We start from the raw sequence: 22187 nt of genomic DNA, 5'->3' as shown, positions 1-22187 counted from the left end.
AAGAGCATGGTTGAAGTTCTGAAAAATTTTAAGTGCCTTTTAATGGATCACCATCTCAGGAAATGGCAGAGCTGGAATTTATAAACAGGTTCAACTAACTCAGGATTCTCCCTCAAGTGCAGATTTCAATATCACCTATCCCAAGCACAAGAATGTTTCTTTAGTCGTCTGTTTATTTGCTCAACAAATACCTCTTAGAAGTCTTACTCTGTGTAGGGCACCGTACTAGCGCAAGGGTAGACGTGAGGACACATCTATTCATTTAGCCCTCTGTCACCCACATAGTCACTCAGTTGACTTCTGTATGTATTTTTTCACACGTTCAGTTGTGTACTCCTTTCATCACTTTGGTATCCTTCTTCTCATTCATGCACTTAAAAATCTTTTATGTTCTCATTTATTTATTCTGATTCATTTGTTCTTCTATTCACTTACTACATTGATCCATTTAATCATATGCTATTTCTTTTACTCATGCTCTCACTCTTGTGTCTACTCATTTTTCCCTATCGCTTAATCATCTCGCATCTACTGAGCCTGTTGTGTTGCAGGGGATCCAGCCATAGACATCCATGTGCTTCATCGAAGGATTGCTGCCATTCACAGCTTATTTGGTGCACCACTGAAGAGGAATCCTCCGTAGTACCCACTTAGTGGGAGCCCTGGAGAACCCTGAAGGGAGAGGGCCATATACAGCCTGCCATTACTGTTTCCTAATCAGGGAACTTCTTAGATGAGGCAACACATCTTCCCACAAGATGTCACCTGCTGCCACCTCCCCAAAAGTGATCAGCTGCTTGGAAGGCATTCAGCCTTTTCTGTCTCTCCTCCCTTCCCTCTCCACCCCCTGACCCCCTCCAGGGAAGACTCCCCCGAGCTATTGGTCATTTCTGACACTGGGTAGAGACTGGGCAGTGACGCATTGGGTGGAGGCAACACCTAGGTAGATAGGAAGCCTGTTCTGTGTGGCTTATCTCAGGCCCATGAAGCAACCGGAGATAGAAGTCACTAGAGGAGGAGAGGCTTGGCAATCTCATCAGCAACTGTTGTTTTTGTAGTTATCTGAGGATGGGGGTGGGGGCTGGGGGATGGGAATGAGCTTGAGTTGCAGCAAAAGGAATTTAGATTAGACACCTGGAAAGACTTCCCAACATTCGTTGTTGTGAGGCCAAAGAGAGATAATGCAGCTGGCTTTTCTGCTGAGTCTGTGGTACAGTACTTGTTATTCAATTTATATTTCTTCAACTCAACCACAAGGCTAAGGTATCTGGACGTTTGTACTACAAGCTCTTCGCTCTCACTGGACTCTGCTGAGGCTGGGTTCTCTATTGTTTATTCTCTACATTTTATTTGTGTCCTTAGTGGTCCTGCAGGTTGTGATGAAGATTTGGTACAATCTGTGAAAGTGGCCAGTCTGGTCAAGGCCAGGCACTTAGCATGTGCTGGGGAAATGTTTGTGACATACGAATTCTGGAACTTTGTTCTCATGGTAGTCCAATAAAAACACACCCAATAAATCATTGACAAGTTTTACTTCATATGGGCACAGAATATTCTTTACCTAGATGAGCAGACACAGATTTTTGGAATGGGACAGGTCTTGATCATAGTTTAGAGCTGAATGGGGTGGTGAGTGGGTTGGAGAGGGGAGAGGAAGCACCTCTAAGCATGGATAAGGAAGTCGGGAGGTCACTTGCCTGTAGCTCAGTCCAATGATGGAAGAAAAAAACAAGTAGATTTTATTTATTTATTTAAAAATATTTGCTAGTTTGAAAAGCAGAGCTAGAGAGAGAGAGAGAGAGAGAAGAAGAAAGATCCTGCATCCACCATTTCACTCTCCAAATGATTGAGAATCCTGTGCCTGGGCCAAGTGAAAACCATGCTTCACTTGGATCTCCCATGTGAGTGGCAGGGGCCCAAGCCATCCAGCCATGTTTCCCTGCTTTCTTGGGTGCACTAGAAGGGAAAGGAGCAGTATGGGAAGTGAAGCAGTTGGAGCTGGAACTGTTGCCTGTGTTAGATGCCTGTGTTCCTGGCTGTTGCTTAACCCATTGCATCATAGCATCAGTCTCCGCCAGTGGATTTAAGGAGGAGAAATACATGTTCATTTTTGGTTGTCTGGAAAGAGAATTCTGGCTGCTAATAAAAGTCAAGAGCAGTGAGGTGGCTAAAAATAAGGATGAACTCAAGAAAAAGCTGACTTTCAGCTGTCTTGGCTCTCTGTGGAGGGTAAGTGGCAAGGTATTGTAAGACCTTTGAAGTTATTACACAATGGCTCTATGTAGCAAACTTTGGGGAGAGGAAGGGGGTTACATACTAATTAGGATGCAAATACATTACTTATGAACTATATAACTGCTATTGGTCTACAAGAGTCAGCTACTGCCCAGCAGGTGACTTAGCCGCCTGCTGTCCCCCGCCTCTGCAGTCATGCTCCTTGAACCAAGCTCTGGGGGCCTGAAGGGTCCAGGTGGTTGTCGGTTGTAGACTGTCTCCTCTTCTTGTTCAGTCACACTTACAGTCTCTTATACACAGTCTGTTCCTCTTGCTACATGGTGAGCTTCTTGAAATACTTGAATCAGGGCATTGCTTCTATTGAAGTTTCTGGAAATAGTCATTCAATGAACAGGCAGATGGATGAGATCTTCAAATCATCTTCATTATCACAAGAAATTTGAGCTACCTGCCTCTTGAGGAAAAAGACAGCAAGTTAACTCTTTCCAGGATAATGATGCATGGGTTCTGAATTATAAGACACAATCTAAGTATCTGGTCTGACATTTGTCCCTCCTCCCTCCCACCCACCCTGCCCTTACAGATAGCAAAGTGATGAGCGACATGGACCTTAGAGACTATGCATTTCAATCTTGACACTGCATCATGTATCCTTGGGCAAGATATTTATCTCTTGCAAACCCCAGTTTCATTTTCTGTATAGCATGTACACCACAGCACATGTATTGATTAGGTTAAGCACAGGTCTCAAAACAGATACCTGAATTCAAATCCCAGTTTTACCACTTGTCACAGTTTGCATCTGTAGAATAAGGATAATATTATTTACCTTACAGGATTGCTGTGAGAATTAAATGACTGAATATACACAGGTCGCGTAAGCAATGTAAGGAACCTGGTAAACTCAGTAGAGGATAGCTCATATTAGTATCTATGGCAGACAGAAGATGGACTAAGATAACACATGAAAGGCACAGGCTTAGTTTAGCTCCTTGGGATGACTAAGCCTGCTAGCTGTTATTGTTTCATATGCTGTCATATTACACACCCATTTTTTTTTTAAAAAAAGATTTATCTTATTTTTTTTAAAGATTTATTTTTATTATTTTTTTTCCATTGGAAAGGCGGATATACAGAGAGGAGAGACAGAGAGGAAGATCTTCCGTCCGATGATTCACTCCCCAAGTGAGCACAACGGTCGATGCTATGCCGATCCGAAGCCAGGAGCCTCTTCCGGGTCTCCCACTGGCGGGTGCAGGTTCCCAAAGCTTTGGGCCGTCCTTGACATATATATACATATATATACATATATATATACATATATATATATATATATATAGAGAGAGAGAGAGAGAGAGAGAGACAAAGAGGAAGATCATTCATCCAATATTTCACTCCCCAAGCAGCCACAATGGCTAGAGCTGAGACTATCCAAAGCCAGGAGCCTGGAGCTTCTTCCGGATCTCCCATGTGGGTGCAGGGTCCCACGGCTTTGGGCCATCATCGACTGCTTTTCCAGGCCACAAGCAGGGAGCTGGATTGGAAACAGGTCCACTAAGATTAGAACTGGTGCCCATATGGGATCCTGGCATGTGCAAGGTGAGGACTTTAGCTGTTACGCTACTGTGCTGGGCCCTGCACATCCATTTTCTTTGTAACATCTCTGAAAATGGGATGCATTTAAGGTACTGTTGGAAATCTTGATCTTGTAGTTTTCATTGTCTGTACTTAAGTCTTGCAGAATGAGGTCAGCCGCTTGGAAGGAGGTGCTGAGACATGGTTGAGTGTTCTGGAAAAGGCTGCATCTTCCTGTGCTCATCTCTATGCTCCATGTGGCTCAGAGGAGGGTACAGGAGGTAGGGTTCCTGCAGAGACAATTCTTGAGTCAGAAAATGATTCAGAGTGAGTGGGTGCTGAGTTTGGCCACGAGGAAAGCTGAGTTCTACAGTGCGGTAGCTGGCTTTGGTTCCCTATTCTGATTCGAACTTCCTACAGCGCAGATCCTAGAGGCAGTGGTGGTGATGGCTCATATGATAGAGTTGTTTCCACTCGTATTAGAGCTGGATTACCATCCCAGCTTTTGGTTTTATTGTGGGTGTTCGGGGGGAAGAGGATTAAATTTGAAAATGTGAGTATTCTCTCTGCCTCCCCAAAAAAATGAATAACTTTTTTTTAATGGCTCAAGGAGTTGATTCTCAATGTGAGCACAGCTTAGGAATATTTTAAGCAATGCATCTCATCTATTTTTATGTATGTATGAGATTGATATACAGTAAAAACCCATTTTTCTAAATAAATCTAAGAAAGCTTTCAGTAAGTATAGAACATACATTCTAAGTAACCAAGAAATAGTGAGTCATAACTTGGTGGGTAGCATTTATTTTTCTTTTTTAGAGGTCCATAAAACTGATGGTGCGTCTGAGACAACTGACTTACGCTGCTGTGCACATCCCTCTGACGGTCAGGGTCTGACCAGTCGGGCCACTGCAGCACTGCACTAAGGGCTGTGAGAGAATGGAGGCAGGCATAGCAGAAATGCAGGCAGAGGCTTCCCCTGGAACTGGTCACACAATCTCTCTGCAGATGTTGCTGGAGCAGCTAGGCCTCTGTGCATCTTAGCATCCAGCTGCCAAACTGACCTGCTCTGGGTTCCCCTCAATGAACAAGGTCTTGGTTTACCCTCTGCATTTAGGCAAGTTAATTCTCTTCATCTGGGCCAAGTTGTAACTCACTGACTGACTGTTCAAGGGACAAGTCTGGTTCAGGCAGGCAAGTAGGTCTGATAAGGAGGATGGGGCAATGTCGGAGGAACACCACCTCACACAGAATCTGGGCTTGCCCTTCAGGGCTCAGAGCACAGACAAGCAGAAAAGGGTGGGGTCTTAACACCTAGTGAAAGTGAAGAGCAAACAATCCCTGAGCAGTCATTTCTTCTGTCTGTTGTGCCCAGAGCATCCAAGAGATCAGGCAAGGGCCCCTACCTCTCACATCTGCAAGATGAAATCCTCCAGGCGTACTCGTAGGGTGCTAGAGGGTTCTGTGCAAAGAGAGGGTAGTGTAAGTGGGGACGAGTAGGTAATGACTTAGCTTGATGACCTTGGGTACAGGTGATGACATGTGGGTGTCAGGAAGGAAGGGCCTAGGATGGGGTAAGATGTTGAAGGAGGTGGCTGATTGTAGCTCTTGCTCTCATTGCACATGGGGGAGAATTACAAGCACCCACTCCTTTCCAAAAATCACTCCCAGGGTGTGTGTTTGTAGGCCTGAATCCAAGCTCTCTAATTAATAAATGGGTTTTTGAGTATTCTATGTGCTGTGAGTTCACCTCCCAGGAAAGAAGAGATAAATGGTTTAGATTGGCTATTGCTATTTTTAAAAACAATGGCAAAAGAAGAAAAGGAAAAGAAAGAAAATTCTTGAGTCCGGTGCTGTGGCCTAGCAGCTAAAGTCCTCGCCTTGAACGTGCTGGGATCCCATATGAGCGCCGGTTCTAATCCTGGCAGCTCCACTTCCCAACCAGCTCCCTGCTTGTGGCCTGGGAGAGCATTCAAGAACGGCCCAAAGCCTTTGGGACCCAACACCTGTGTGGGAGACCGGGAAGAGGTTCCTGGTTCCTGGCTTTGGATTGGCGCAGCACCGGCCATTGCGCTCACTTGGGGAGTGAATCAGCGGAAGGAAAATCTTCCTCTCTGTCTCTCTTCCTCTCTCTGTATATCCGACTTTGTAATAATAATAAAAAAAAATTTCTCCAAAGACAAGTAATTCCTTGCTGGTTATAACTCGAGGATATAATTACCTCCTATATTTATTTGATTGCACCATTGAGCAAGCATTTATTGGATCTCTGTGAAGCAGACACTGTACTAAGTGCTGAGTATACAGCACACACACACACACACGGAAGATCTCTGGCTTCCAGAAAGTTCTAACTAGTGAATAAGCAGATGACTGTGATGTGAATGGAACATTTGCTTTTCACAGCCTTCCTTTGAAGTAGGCTTTGTTATCTGTTTTACAAATAATGAAACTGAGACTCTAAGAGGTGAAGAAACAATGGCAGATAAAAGGCAATGGAAGTTTAGAGTGAAGAAAAATAATTACTCCCTAGGAGTGGACTGGAGAAACGGAAGGAAGAGGAGAACAGGAGGATCTAGCTTAGGGGGTGAGGGGTGAGGGGTGAGGGGTGAGGGGTGAGGGGTGAGGGGTGAGGGGTGAGGGGTGAGGGGTGGCGAGGCGGAGCTGCTCAGAGAGCAGTGAGGCTGTAGGATAGCCGAGCTCCTGAGATCTTCCGGTGGGTTCAGTTCCATGAAAACAGGTTGACACCCAGTCAGACAAGGAGCTGTCCTTATAAAAGGGCATTGCCAGGAGTTGTGCAATTCCACTGGGATGAATGCTTGGAGGGACAGCTTGGATGTCTTTGCTTATGAATATCTTCTCTGAGGTAATCAGCTCAGCTACATGCAGCTTTTGGAAACGTAGGCAGCCAACCGTGGGCAAGGGATTCAACCAAGGCTGTGCCTCTACTGCTCATTCATTTATCCTGAGAAACATTTGCTGAGTTCTTATTATGCCAGATGTTGAGCAAAGAGATAATTTAGATGGCCTCTGTGCAATCAATCATGAACTCAGACTAGTGGAAGGATGGCCCAGAAAATATTTTGTTACTGTCTTAATACAAATCAGGCTGTCTGCTAGGCATTGTTCTCAGTGCATTTCATCATCACAACGAAGACTGGCCGTATCGTTGCTCTTATTTTTCAAAGGCAACTACCGGGAACAGAGAAATTAAGTGATTTACTCAAGGTCATGGAATAAATAAGAGACAGAGGCAAGATTTAAATCCAGGCCGATTGGGTCTGGAGCCTGAACCTTTGGCCAGTATGCTACACCACCTCTTATTCATGCAGATAAATGAATCCAAGCATTATGATTGGAGGGAGGCCAGGATGCTATAAGAACACAAAGAAAGGGACCTCAATTCACTTGGTTGGGGTCAGGGTTCAGGGAAGATTTTCTAAAAGATCTGAGACTATATGGAGTCCTAAAGGGAGAATGGGGACCACACAGGATGAGGAGGGGCTGAGAGTTCTAAGCAGGGAACCCAAAAGGGCTAATGGGAGCAGAGAGCATGGAGGGCTTCAGGAAGTAAGAGGAGCCCATTAGGGCTAACATGGTTGTGGGGGAACAGTCCAGGGTGTAGAGAGACTGGTATTTTGTTTTCAGAGGCTGTTTCCTCTGGCTGCTGGTGCTACCCTGAGTTCCCAGGAATTCCAGGGCTCATCAACAAGCCAGGCATGCATGGCCCACCCAGAGGGCTGATTGCCTTTGTGCAAATAAACAACCCCTTACACAAATCTCTGCACTTTGAGTGACAAAGATACCTACGGAGGCCACTCCCTTAGGGTGACTTGGGAAAGCCGGAGTGCTGTGACTTAGCCTTCCCAAACTTAGGTTTCATCATCTGTGATACAGAGTTTTGTAACAAGCCCTCTCTCATGCCCAGCAGAGGTGGAGCCTAGAGGACATTTGTGGGAGCCCCCCAGATTCCTTCATCTTGTTATTGGCAGATTTCCACAGGAGAAGGAGTTTGATTCAGCTAGTAAGGTGCTTCTGGGTAACAACCCTTCTCAAATAGGGTCTACAAAAAATATATTTGAATGCACAAAAATGTCAGTAAAAGCAAGTAGATTTTTTTCTCTTATATTGCACCTTCTCCCAGGACTCTTGCTGGATTGTTATCAGTTTAGCAGGCCTTCGAGGTTACCAGTTCAGACTTGGACTATCAGCTATTACAATCTACCAGCCCGAGTAGGTAATTCTTAAAGGAAAGATTGGATCAATAAAATGATTGCCTCTTATCTTGCATGGTCAGCTTCTTGGAATACCACTCATTCCTTCCTTTGAGGCCCATCAGTTTGTTACCAAGTCATTCTTGATCTCCATCAAGGGCTAGGGCATTGCACAGTCTGCCCTTTGCACACTGCCAATTAGAAACGAGCATTCCTGACTGTTCTGGGAAGAGACAGAACCGAAGCCAAGCACAAGGGCTCCAAACACTAGCAGCTTTCTTGTGAGCATCATATTGGCTATGTTGACACATCTGGAAGGGAAATGAAAGTGTGCTTCATTCTTACGAAAATGAAGTTAGGGGACAACCCTTACTCCATATGTCGTTCTATATTCTTGAAAATACTTGTGTCAGCTACAGGTGGCCTGTTATGAACATGTAAAAATGCATGTATGGGGCAGGGAACCTATGGCTGAACTGGCTGATCGTCCACATTGTAAGCACTGGGATCCCATATGACCGATAGTTTGTGTCCCATCCAGCCCCCTGCTTGTGGCCTGGGAGGGCAACCGAGGAAGGCCCAGAGCCTAAGGAGCCTGCACTCAGAGACCCAGAGCAGACTGCTGAGTTCTGGCTCCTGGCTTCAGATCAACTCAGCTCTGGCCACTATGGCCATTTGGGGAGTGGGTCAGCATATGGAAGATCTTAAAAAAAATCCATATATTGTTATCCTTTGAAATGGAGATTTAAGTTTAGTAACTGAGCATCTAATGCTTCAAGAAAAATTTATTGTTAGATTGTTTTCTGAAAGAAAAAGTTAAAGGCTAGCCAAACTCTCAAGCTCATATTTTTCTCCCTTGATTTTTTTTTCTTTTATTTGTTGGAAAGATAAGTTCTTATCTACGAGGGTTTCTGAGATTATTTTTTGACATGAGTCTCTTATTTCTTCTTAAATAGTTTTGGAATGATTATTATTTTGCTCAGATAATAAATATATTATGAGAGAAAAAAAATGAGCTAGTATAGATAATTTCATTTTGAGGCCCTTAAACAAAATTCCTGAAATTTCACATTTAAGATAAATTCATATTTGTAAATTACATCTCGTAGTATTCGCTAAACACCTGATCATTTACTTTTTTGAAAGACATAGTTGCAGAAAGAGAGGGAGGGACAATGAGGTCTTTCCAGTGATTCATTCTCCCAAATGACCTAGAAGCCTGGAGCCTAGAACTTCATCCAGGTGGGTGGCAGAGACCCAAGCACTTGGGCCCTCTTCTGCTTCTTTCCAAGATGCATTAGTAGTGAACTAGTTTGGAAGTAGAACAGGCAGGACCCTGACTGGTGCTCATATGGGATGCCTGCACAGCAGGAAGTGGCTTAACCTACTGTGCTACACTGCAGGCCCTCAGGTACTTGATGTTTTCAGAATCATTTCATATCATTTTCTATGTTCTGTAATCTTTGAAAAGAATGGCATGCTTGAACAGACGACACTGTAATGCATTTTCAGTGACCAGCACATAGCTGCCTGTTTGCCACATCTTTGTTGCATGGAAACATGCAAAAAAAAAGCAAACAAAAAATCTGCCTTGATGGAATTGAGAACTTTTTGGAATTCTCCTTCTCCCCCAGACTGCGACTTACACCATCACCGACTTCCGAGCCTGTGTCTAACTGTGTTACTCATGTAGGAAGTGCTGATCTCTCTCTCTCTCTTTTCATCAGCTCTGCAGCAAATCCCTTAATTTTTCTGCTTCTGTGAGCAACACAATGACAGGCTTGGCCAAGAAGTTCATGCAAATCAACTGCATGTTGCATACTTACATTTCCCACTGTGTGGGATGTTGGCTCCAGCTCTCCTCCAGCCTCGACCAGCCTGGTCTGTGCTGGATGTAGGTCTTGGTCGTCTTTTGCTGATAAGTGCCCTTTCATTCCACTGCTGCTTTGACTCATCACCCATCAACTAACCTGAAGAAACACCGATCTCCTAACTTCATGCCCCCAAACGTCTCATTCTTTGCCTTTTTAAAGATTTCTCTTTTAGAACCTTTGTGATTTTATAGTGATCAACCAGAGAATTCCTCAGTCTAGATAGTGTCTGCGTGGAGAGCAATGTTCATTTGTTTATTTCTTTTTTGGTCCAGTTAGGCAGTGCCTGGGGGCACAGTAGGTCCTCAATAAATATTTGTGGAATGAACAGGCTGAGTTTTTCTTTTCTTTCATTGTTTGCTTTGATTTCAAATGTATTTCCAAATATCATCTTGCTTTCTGGGTAACATGGATTCATGTGCTCACTCAGAGGTTGCTAAAATTTTTCTGCAAAGTGCTGGATGATAAATATTGCTGGCTTTGTGGGCATTATGTTCCTTTCACAGGTACTCACTTCTGTCATTGCACTGAATGAGACAGAGAACATATATAAATGAATGAGTATGGCTGTAGAAGAATAAAACTTTACTTATGAAATAAAGCAGCTAGCCAGATTTGACCGGAGGGACATAATTTATTGAATCCCATTTTAAACTAGCAACAGCAACAACAACAACCCTGCAAGCTTTTCTTTAACTTGCTTGGCTAAGCAGGTAATGCTATCCACAGCCTCACTATTGATTAATACAAATTCTTTAATTACAATTTTCCCCAATGTTTTCTGAGAAATTTTAGAATTTTTTCCTTAAGAGACACAGAAAGCCCTCTTGCCCACTGTATGGCTTCTGGCAGAGAACAGGATGCCACTGTGTCCCAGCTGGCCAAGCCTAGGAGCTTCATCCGATAGACTTTGTGACTGCCCCCCACCCCAAACCTTCTGTGCTTTGAAGGAACATTCTGCTTGGTATTTATTGCATTGTGAATTCAAAACCCATTGCAGGCTCTTTAAAAAAGTTATTTATTTATTTGAAAGGCAGTGAAGAGAGATGGGAGAAGAGAGAGAGGGGGATCTTCCATCCATTGGGTCACTCCCCAAATGGCCGCAATGCCTGGGTGTGGATCAGGCTGAAGCCAGACAGACCTCCATCTGGAGCTCCCACTTGAGTGGCAGGAGCCATCACCCACTGCTTTCCCAGACATACTAGCAGAGAGCTGGTTTAGAAGCAGAGCAGCCTGGACTCCTGGCACCTGTTAAGGGATGATCTGCAGGCAGCAGCTTAACATGTGGCACCACCACATTGGTCCCTTCACGTGCAAGCTCTCAGTCTGAGATGGCCTTGTCTTCTACCTCCATACTGGTCCCAGATGTCCCCTCATTTATTATCTGGGGGTAAGAAATTGCTCTTTATGTAATTGCTAGCGCGTTCCATGAAGAATAATTACACAGACTTTCCAAAAATTGTAAATATTAGAGAGGGGACCATAATTTATTTTACCTAAAGCATAAGTCTATAGAGAGTATGGTTTTACCTTTTTAAAAATTTTACTGACAGATGTACGGGCCCGGTGTCGTGGCCTAGCTGTGGTGCATATTTCACAAATTGGCACTGATATTAAACAATAACCTAGCTACATCCATTGAGTATTTTCTGTGTTCCAGAAATCGGATGAGGCTCTTGCATTGATTATCTTATTGAATTGACACTACAGATCTACTAGATTTGTGCTTTAAAAACTGTATGTCTTCCCCAGGCCTCAGAGCTCGCATGTGTGGAACTGATGTGTGTGTTTTCAACAGATGCCCTTCTTCCTTCTCTTTTCCTTAGAAAAATGTATTTTCTGCTACTATAATAAAATCCCCGGGGATGGCCACTTTCTGAAGAAAATTTGTTTACTTACAGTTTTGGAGGCTAATAGGGCAGAGAGCAATCACAGCTCCGGGGAGGGGCCTTACTGGCTGTGTCATACCATAGCAGATGACATCACAGCACGCCAGGGAGCTACAGGAAGACTTGGGACTAACTTGGGTCCCAGGAGAACTGGTTTAATTCCATCTGACAGCAGTGCTTCCAGTGACCTAAGCACCTGCCACTAGACTGTCCCTCTTTAAGGTCCCACCATGTCTCAGCTTCTCCTCTCTGGGAACCAAGTCTTCTGCATGTGAACCCCTGGGAGACCTACTTAAAAACCATACTCAACCAATACCATGAGAAAAGGTTGGGTGGGAAATAGGGAACCTTCAATTATAGATGGACTGTCAAAACCTGTGGTCCAAGCTCTGGTTAAGATCTGGATCTGTGCCTGCTTTTATAAGGAATAAAAAAAGGGTCCACAATAGAAAGCTGTAACTGAGTTACTGGACTAAAGAAGAGATGGGCAGAAGCCGTTGAAAGGCTAGTAGTAAAAGGTGAAAGAATCATACGATCCGAAGAGAAAGCAGAGTATTAGAAGGCTACTAGTTACACCAAGGACAGAGCAGCCAATCCGATGGGAAGGGAAAGCAGAGAGAGAGGAAGACTTAGAGCAGCTGCTAGGATGTTTCAAGCTGATTTGGAAAGTTAGCTAACCTAGGACTTAGCAATGAAGGATTCAGCCATGTTCTGGGACTAGAACATGGATTCTTAGGAATGATATTCTAAGACAAGTATCTGAACAGCACCTTGCTGCTTTAAAGGAACTCTTATTTGCATTAATAATTTCCTGTGAATAATTTCCTTTTAAAATATTTATTTTTATTGGAAAGTCAGATTTACAGAGAGAAGGAGACACAGAGAGAAAGATCTTCCATCTGTTGGGTCACCCCCAAATGGCAGCAATGGCCAGAGCCAAGCCCAAAGATGTGGGCTGTCCTTAACTACTTTGCTAGGTCACAAGCAAGGAGCTGGATGGGAAGTGCAGCAGCCGGGACATGAACTGGCATCCGTGTAAGATCCTGAGGCATGCAAGGTGAGGACTTTATCCACTAGACTACTGCGCTGGGCTCACTGTGAATAATTTCAACCACTGCTTCCATTACTCTGGTCTCGACACGCTATGACCATAGCTGTTGCCACTTTCCAGATTGCAAATAAGGGAATGCAGGCTCAGTGAGATGAGTGGTTCGCTCAGTGTCTCACAGCTAAAAAGTGGCAGCGTCAAGGTGTGAAGACAACGCAGGGGACAACCTGGGGATATACATGGAAGCATGTTTGTCCAGTTCTTTCCTGACCAGTCATCTGGCAGGGTATGGCCTTGGACTTGACTGAAGTGAAAGTTGGGGTGGATATCATGTTTCGTTTCATTAGCATCCAGTTTAACAGGCCTTGTTTTTACTGTCAGTGATTAATAGAAGTAACTGTTTAGACCAGTGGATCGTTAAAAAGCACTTTCACATCTGTTGTTACATTTAATCCAGGCAGGTCTGTGATATGGGTCTATTTATTGATTGCTCTCATTTTAGAGATGGTCCTAGTTCGTGTGAGCCGAGGTGTCTAAACCTGGGCCCAAACAAGGAGAGAAGGCAAACGTGGTAAGGGCGAGTGATCTCGGGCTGACTGCCTGGATTGAGATCCTGATTCTCCCATTTTCTGGCTGGAAGGGTGGAGCTGAGGTAACAGGAGAAGACAGAGTTTGGGGAGGGATGAAAACTTTCTAGGCAGAGAGAGGGCCTGTTTGACACAGTGGGAGGCAGAAGGGGCCACTGGCTAGGAACACAGGTCTTCGAATCAATTACATGCACTTGATCTTGTCATTTAAATTAAACTTTTGACTTTGGCCTCTAAATGTCTAAAGGGGGTCAGTGAGACCGTCCTCATAGGGTGGGGGTTAGGAGCATCCAGGGAATTAGGGCGCTCAGTGCAGCAGCCAGCCTGTGGTGTGAGCTCCACCGTACACCGGCATTGCTAACTCTGCATCTGTTCTTGCCTGGGGGCTGGTCTGGATGAGGATGTGGGCCTGTCAGTCTGCAAGGTGGGGTGACGGGGAGCCATGACCATGCCCAGATGTCTCTTGGGATGGGAAAGATGAGATCCAAATGGCTTTTCAGAAGTCGCGCCTAGCTGCAGCTGCTGAGCCTGGGATCCCCCATGTGAATATCTGTCACGACCAAGGGCTCATTGCCAGGGACCACGGACACAAAGCCCTGAAATCCCTCTCCTTTGCTCTTTGGGGAAGGCAGCCATCACTCTAGCCCCATCATTGAGTTCCATCATTGACAGAGCCCAGTGCAAAATAAAAGCATGATGTGCCTTTCAAAATTATATAGAAATCTGTGATGGTAACAAGCAGGACATTAAACCAAGTAGGGCATGTTTCTGGACCCACAGTTCTGTGCAACTGTCAAGAAGTCGCCTCCTCTCTTGGCCATGCTTGGGTCTTCCTGGACCTCTCATGGACTCTGCAAACTTCAGTGGACTGTGGGCTGATCTTGTACACACACCAAACACCTGGGCATTGGAAAACAGTCACTTTGGGAAATATTCTCTTAACCCAATTTTTAATGCACTGGGAGGCATTGGCAAGATGAATATTCTCTTATTCAGGGGCTAAGGGGAGAGAGTTGCATCAATAAAGACAGTTCTTAATGTGTTAATTGTTCTATTGAGGTAGTCCAAGCTTGTTAGTATTTTTAGTATGTGCCTAGTATAGAATTTGAGGCTGAGCTACCTAGGTGGGAACCCTGATTCTGCCTGGCTGGGACAAGTTCCTGGACTTCTATGAGTTTCAGATTCCTATAAATGGGGCAACAGAGCTGTCCTGCTAGGGTAGCTGTATCTAAGAATTAATTTTCACATGAAATGAGCTAATCCTGAACGTATTTCTTGCAAATATTTGGCATGTAAGTTGATATTTCCTTAAGGAATTAAAACTCTATGGATGGGGTAGGCACTTGATACAGAAGTTAAGATGCTATTTGGGACTTCCGCATCTCCTATCAGAGTGCTTGGGTTCAAGTCTCAGATTAGTTTCCTGCGCATGCAGCCCCCAGGAGGCAACAAGCAATGGCTTAGGTACGCTGTGAGCACCACTTGCATGGGGGGCTCAGATCGAGTTTTAGATACCTTCCTTCCCACCTGACGTTATGAGTATTTGGAGAGTGAACCAGCATTTGTGAGATATCTCACCCTCTTGTTACCTCTGTTTTTCAAGCAAGCAAGAGGGATTAAAAAGAAAAAGTCTGTTGGTGAAGAAAGATACCTATACATGCACACATGTACATGTACTATCCGCAATCATTTATTTCTTTACTTAACCACAGTCAGTCACAGGCAGTCACGTCTCCCGGTCCAGGCTCTGTGTGTGGTGCTGGGAGACACAGAGAAGAGGGAGATGTTACCAATTTCCAGTCCCTCCCTGGACACTGCAGTGCCACAAGCAGGCAGTGGCTTAGCAGGGCCTTCCTGTGATAAAACCATCGCTCCCAAACGTGTGGCCCTTCCTAGTCTGACTGATGCTCCGTGGAATGACGGGGGTGGGCACACGCAGAGCGGAGTGTTTTCCAAGGCACACGGAGAGCACAAGCCAAATGCCACCCACTGGCAAGGACAGAGGCTGGAATAGTTTCCCCTTTCCATCAGGGACCTCGCTGTCATGTGGAGCAGACACAGCCTTCGGCCTCTGGCAGCGTGCATGGTGAGACGAGCACAGCACAGCCCCATATTTGGCCAGGGGAGAAGCTGACTTCACCACACTGACTCACGCTCCCAGCCCAGCAGCACTGGGTTGAGCTCACAGGCCCTCTGACACAGGACTTCTGACTCAAGAGCTATGGGGCGTCCTCCTGGGGGTGTGAGGGGGCTGGCTTCCTCCACCAGCCTCTACTCTGCACCAGCTGAACAAAGTGTTGTCTCTGCTGCCTGCTCTCCACTTGCCTCCCACGTGCAGTTTTTTTTTGTGCATTCTGCAAAGGCTGTCACCACCATGGGACGTTTCACCCTTGCCTCTCCTCCCAGAGTGAGCCAGGGAGAGATTGCGATTCGGATGGGTAGTTGGAGTCTCAGTCATAGGCAGGTGGAGAAAAGAAGAGGTTTGGGAGCTTTTCCTGGCTCTGTGTAAACTTAAGGTGTTCAGTGCCCCTCAGGGGCCCACGTGTCAATGGTACCTCCCAGGAAATGGGCACTGTTCGCTAGGCAAGAGCACTGGCTGAGGGGCAACCATCTTGTAGCTCTTGCTTGTCATTGGGTGGTCCCTGGAAATGCAATGTGGGCAGCACCTTGGAGCTGCTCCGGCCCCACCCAGCTCACTGAATCAGGATTTGCATGCTAACCATCCCTCTTGATGACTCACTGACACACTGAACTGCAAGAAGCACAGTGAGGGTGGCTGAGCTGGAATCCGCGGAATTTTACACCATTCTGCTGTCTGAGTCTCACTCCTGCAGCACCTGGTTCCAGTGGTCTGAGGCATGTCCTGGGCACCTTCAAAGCTCCCCAGTGATTCACAGGTACAGGAAAGATGGAGAGGCCTTGCTTCAGTGAGTCAAGTGAATGCATGTAAGCTGGGTCTTACACACAAGTGCACACAATGTCTGGTCAGACCTTGAAATGAGCCACACAGCCTGTAGTCAGTGGATGTGAACTTGCAGTTGGGAGGCATGGGGACTGCAGGAGATGGACTGTCGCCATGATAACAAGAGCCGAGCTTCAGCCAGTTGTCTCCCAGTCTGAATGGATGAACGCACAGGGGGCCAGATCTCCCATGATTCCAAGATATGCTACAATACAGCTATGGACATGATGTCCTCTGATTTCTGAATGTTGGTTCAATTTCATTTCTAAGTGCTGTATGATGTGGTCCAAACAGGATGGACTGGTTGTGACCAAAGGCCTGCTGGCTTGCAACCTGTGTGCATGCCAGAGTGAGGCACTGTCATAGTTTGTCTGGAACTGTCATGGTTTGTCTGGAACTGTCCTGGCTTCAGAGCTGCAAGTTCTACATCCTGGAAATACATGGGTGGAGCAGAGCAGGACATGGATGTTGCTGCAGTGTAGCAGATGGGTTTACGAGCTTCAGTTCTGGAGCTGCCTTTCCAGGGCTTGAATTCTGATCATCACTTACTTGCTATGTGACGGTAGTGTCCTTAAACTTTATACGCCTTAGTTCTCCCATTAGTAGAATTGAGGCAGAGAACCAAATTCTTAGACTTGTTGTCAAGATTAAGAGAATTCAGCTACATTCACACGAAGGACTGGGAATGGTGCCTGCAATTTGGAAAATGCTTTGTGGATGTTTAGCTATAGTTTTTCTGTCTTATAACCAGAGGACAGATAGGAGGGACAAAATGTTCAGTGTAAACCTGAAAAAAACTTCACCTGCTTGAAGAGTTTATCAGAACATGTTGCAGTGAGGGAAATAGGATGAAGATCTGGAGCCAGGAGAGCAGGTCTTGAGTCCCAGCTTTGTCTACTTCAGGTCTCTTCTCTGTGCTTCCTTGGCTAAACTATGTGAGGGCACTTTAAAAACTGTGAAAAATGTACTTTACAGGGGTTGGTGTTGTGATATGCTGAGTTAAAGCATTGCCTGCCACATTAGCATCCTGGCTACTGCACTTCTCACCTAACGTCCTGCTAATGTGCCTGGGAAAGCAGTAGAGGGGATCCGAGTGCCTGGGCTCTTGTTTCCACACAGAAGACCCACATGAAACTCCTGGCTTCTGGCTTCAACCTTGCCCATCCCTGGTCATTGTGGGCATTTGGGGAGTGAATCAACAGATGGAAGCATTCTATCTCTGTATCTCTATAACTTTGCTTTTCAAATAAATAAAATCTTTTCTTTTAAAGTGTGCTTCATAAAAAGCTGTGCATGGATTTCAAACTTTTTGCACCAAAATCAATTTACTTTTAAATTCATTTTTGTGAACTTTTTGATAATAGCTTTATTTGCTTATTTGAAAGGCAGAATTTCAGAGAGAGAGAGAGATGAGAGATAGAGAGAGAAAGAGGAAAGAAGGGAAAGGGAGAGAAAGAGAGGTATCTTTCATCTGCTGGTTCAACTCCAAATGACTGCAAGAGTTGGATCTGGGCCAGCCTGAAGCCTGAAGTCAGGAGCTTCTTCCAGGTCTCCCATGTGGATGGCAGGGACCCCCAAATGTTTCCCAGTCCCTTAGCAAGGGGCTAGATTGGAAGTGGATAAGCTGGGATGTGAACTAGAACCCACAAGGAATGCCGGCATTCCAGCAGTGGCTTTCTCCACCGAGTCATGATTCCAGTCTTAATGTGGTTTTCATTTGGGGATGTATACATTTTTCAGGAAACGTAATCATTCATTTTTGGCTCTAGGTTGCTTGTATGTGCATTATCTCATGAGGAAGCCCAGGATGTACATGCTAAGGTGAGCTTAGCTGTTCTTGTGGTCTGGAACCTGGAGCTCTTGAGATGTCTTGTGCTTTTTCTTCTTCTCAAAGTCAGTCCCTGGTTTTGATACACTTTTCATTAAAAAAAATTTTTTTCTCTTTAAATGATTGGTGGCAGTTTTACTGCAAGAGCTTCTATTTCGTCATTTGAAAAAAATCACATCACCGTTGAGCACTCTGTTTAGAAGCCATGTGACTAATATATTTTCTATCAATTATCTGTTGTTGCGTTACAAACCACAAACCACTCTCGACTTGGTGGCCACACATAACAGCTAGCTCTCTGAGGTTCGGGACTCAACAGGGCAATTCCCTGGTCTCAGGTGAGCGTGGCCGATCTTGGCTGAGCTGGCCCACATGCTTGCAGCTGCTGGGCACTGTGTGGACTTGGGAAGCCTCCCTGACCTTTCTGGGGGTTGGCTGGTCACAGGAGGGCAGTGTGTGTATTTCTTTGCTCTTCAGCAGGCTGGCTTGGCTGCTCTCACAGCGCCACTGTTCCAAGACCTTCAATGGGCAAGTGCTTTTTAAGCCCTGGATTTTGTAATTCTTCTGACTTTGTAGTGGATCAAAACAAACCACAAATGCAGACAGTGTGAAGAGGGAGCTACCAAAGAGTGTGGGCCGAGAGAGAAGTGAGCCAACTGGGGCCATGGCTGAAGCTGTCTGCTACATCACTTTCATGAAGAAAAGGCTGAGTTATAGCAACAGTGACTGTTTTCTGTTGACAGAAAGCAAATTCTGGAAAATAGCTGAGCATGGACCAGGATGGTGACAACAGGTAATTAAAGTGTTTCCTTTGATCTCCTTTGGCATTTGAACTTCTGGCCTTTTCCTGACTTTTAAGGAAACCCAATGTCTTGTAAAACATTGGTTAGAGAAAAGCATGACTGGCTAGGAGTGAATTCTTTTTTTTTTTTTTTTTTGCCTTTCTTTAGATTTATTTATTTATTTTAAAGTGAGTGAGTGAGAGAGAGAGAGAGAGAACTAGAGAGAAAGTGAGAGAGAGAGAGAGATATCTTCCATCCACTGGTTTATTCCCTAGATGGCTGTAATACCCAACATTCGACCAAACTGAAGCCATGAGCCAGGTGCTGCATTTGGATCCCCCACCCCACAGAAGTAGCAGCAGCCCAAACATTTGGGCCATTTTCTGAAGCTTTTTCCAGGCCATTAGCAGGGAGTTGGTTTGGAAGTGGAGCAGCCAGGACTTGAAGCAGTGCCAATACGAGATTATGGCACACAGGTGGTGGTTTCATCCTCTGTGTCACAACATCAGCCCCACGAACCTTTTGTTAACTTTGTCATCCAGAAATAACACATTTTCAAGTTTGCTGTGTGGCATTCCAATGTCATTTCCTATATACTAGAAAATACCATTGATGATTTATTTTCAGAAATTAATCTATTTATTAGATGATGACAATGTATTCACAGCTATACATTAGATAACAAGATAGCAAAGTCCATGTTTGCTGAAATAAGAAAATATTATATTTACAAAATGCAATTTCTTCCTATATTGATACAGCTTAGATGTCAGTCCATGTGAATATAACACAGTTCAATACCTAGCTTGTGGCAGACACTAAATAAAGATTTTATGTGCATTTTGTTTAATCTCCTACTCATTAGAACTAACTGGAGAATGTTCTATGGCCACCCTCAAGTCACGAGGAAGGAATTAGGTATAGAGAGCAAAAAATGTAGGGAGTAATGGATCCTGGTGAATTTAACCTCTGGCTCTAAAATCTATACTCCCAAGCAATTTCCCAGACTGGATCTTGTTGCAGATTCAGCTGTTTTTTTCTTTATAGTGAATGTGTCATATCTCATGGTGATGGCATTATAAAGTCATACTTACTCAAGTGCGTGTTTTCTTGTAACTGCTCACATCCCTATGGTGCTCCAAGTGCATGTTGTCTCTTGCTTTAAGCTAGTCCTTCCTCTCTTGCAATGAACTTCTGTGCACCCCTCAAAATGCATTCCCCTCATCCAGAAAGCTTTCTTCAGCCCAACAGCTAGATGAGTTCTTTCCCACAGTCGGCAGGGCTTTTGTCAATCATGGCACTGAGTTTTCTATCAGACTAGTGACGTGACAGATGCCACCCAGCATCTGAACCTTCCTTGAATTTCAGAGGTCATGTGATGGTGTAGGTGAGCAAGGCGCTGCTACAACCAGAGGAGGTTGACTTTTTCTTCTTGCCCCTTGGCGGTGTGGACATTGGGTTGGGATCTGAAGATTACAGACCCAAGAGCGGGATGCTGGGTGGTCACTGGCTCCGAGCAGGGAGCCTCCCCTCTGCAGCCAGTCGGAACTGCTTTGATTTCCTTTACCTCTCCATTTCCCCGAGCTGCCTGTGGTCTGACCTCAGGAAGCAGAGTGAGCCCCTGCCCACTCTTGTCAACTCTCCCTTCTCCAAAAAAGCCTTCCTATACTCTCACCCAGAGTCATGAATGAATGATTTTATGCTTTCAACCTACACATTTTTGGCTTTCTTTTTAAAAAATAAATAAAAATGGGGGCCGATGCGGTAGCCTAGTGGCTAAAGTCCTTGCCTTGAAAGCACCAGAAACCCATATAAGTGCCGATTCTAATCCTGGCAGCCCCACTTCCCATCCAGCTCCCTGCTTGTGGCCTGGGAAAGCAGTCAAGGATGGCCCACACCTTGGGACCCTGTGCCCATGCAGGAGACCTGGAAGATGCTCCTGGTTCCTAGCTTTGGGTCAGCTCCGCTCTGGCTGTTGCGGCTACTTGGGGAGTGAATCAGTGGACAGTAGATCTTCCTCTCTGTCTCTCCTCCTCTCTCTGTATGCCTGACTTTCCAAATAAAAATAAACACATCTTTAAAAAAAATAAACCTTTTATATCTATTTGAAAGGCAGAGTTTCAGGTGTGAGTGGAAGAGGCAGGGATCTTGCATCACTGGTAAAACCCTCAGATGGTTGCAGTTGCTGGAGCTGGGCCAGGCCAGAGCCATGTGTTTCACCCAGGTCTCCCACACGGGTGCAATGGCCCAAGTACTCGGGACATCTTCCCCTGCTTTTTCAGGTGCCTTAACATTGGAAGTGGAGCATTTAGGACTCAAACTGGCAGCCATATGGGATGCTGGAGCCCTAGACAGTAGCTTTGTCTGCTATGCCTTGGTGCCAGTCCCACAACTTCATTTCAGCTCTTTAGATCCCAGGTGTTATATAAAATATCTACCATTTTAGATGTTGTTTTTATTTGTGGCCTGTTGAGGTTAGGTGGCTTAACCAAGTTTACACAGCTAAGGTCCTGCTGGGTCCTTAATGCATGGCTCGCCTCCCTTCCAGGGGAACATCCCTTGCAGCACATCGTAATATTCTGAAGTGGGAAGGGAGCAGGGGTCTAAAGCATTCTTTAGTGAACTGAGCAGAGTTCATATCATCATTTACTCTTGCCGTCATGTGTCAGACTGACAGTGAATAGCTCCTATATTCCAAGTTGGTCCTGGGAATGCAAGATGGCAAGGTCATCTTTCAGTCCAATGGGAAGACAGGAGATTACCTGTTCACATGTCTGCAGGTGTGTTTGCAGACTGAAGCACATCTCCAAAGGACAAGAACAGAGCGGGGCTAAGGGCGTCTTTTTGGTCCTCTTCCTGCTATGCAGAGGAGAAGATGTGCTTTGGATGGTTCTGGGGATCAACAGGTGGGAGGATGGGCCACCAAGAATGCAAACAGCGGGCCTGAAGAAAAGCAGAAGGGAGGCCATTCTTCATTTAGGGTCTTGGTGTAACAGGCTGGGTCTAAACAAACAAACAAACAAACAAACAAACAAACAAACAGGTATAGCAGAAGTCCATCCCACCAATTTTGGGACATAATGGCAGAAAGCTCTTTTAAAATGACAAATGAGGAATTTCATGAAGTCTAAAGTGTGTGTGAGTGGGGGTGTGGTTCGGGCATGTTTGTAAATTATTTTGCATGCAGGAAAGTCCC

The sequence above is a fragment of the Ochotona curzoniae genome, unplaced genomic scaffold (genome assembly GCF_017591425.1).
Source record: "Ochotona curzoniae isolate NIBS_2020 unplaced genomic scaffold, NIBS_Ocur_1.0 contig_3190, whole genome shotgun sequence".
Classification (NCBI taxonomy): Eukaryota; Metazoa; Chordata; class Mammalia; order Lagomorpha; family Ochotonidae; genus Ochotona; species Ochotona curzoniae.
The sequence above is the reverse complement of the archived record's forward strand: the minus strand, read 5'-3'. Positions refer to the sequence as shown.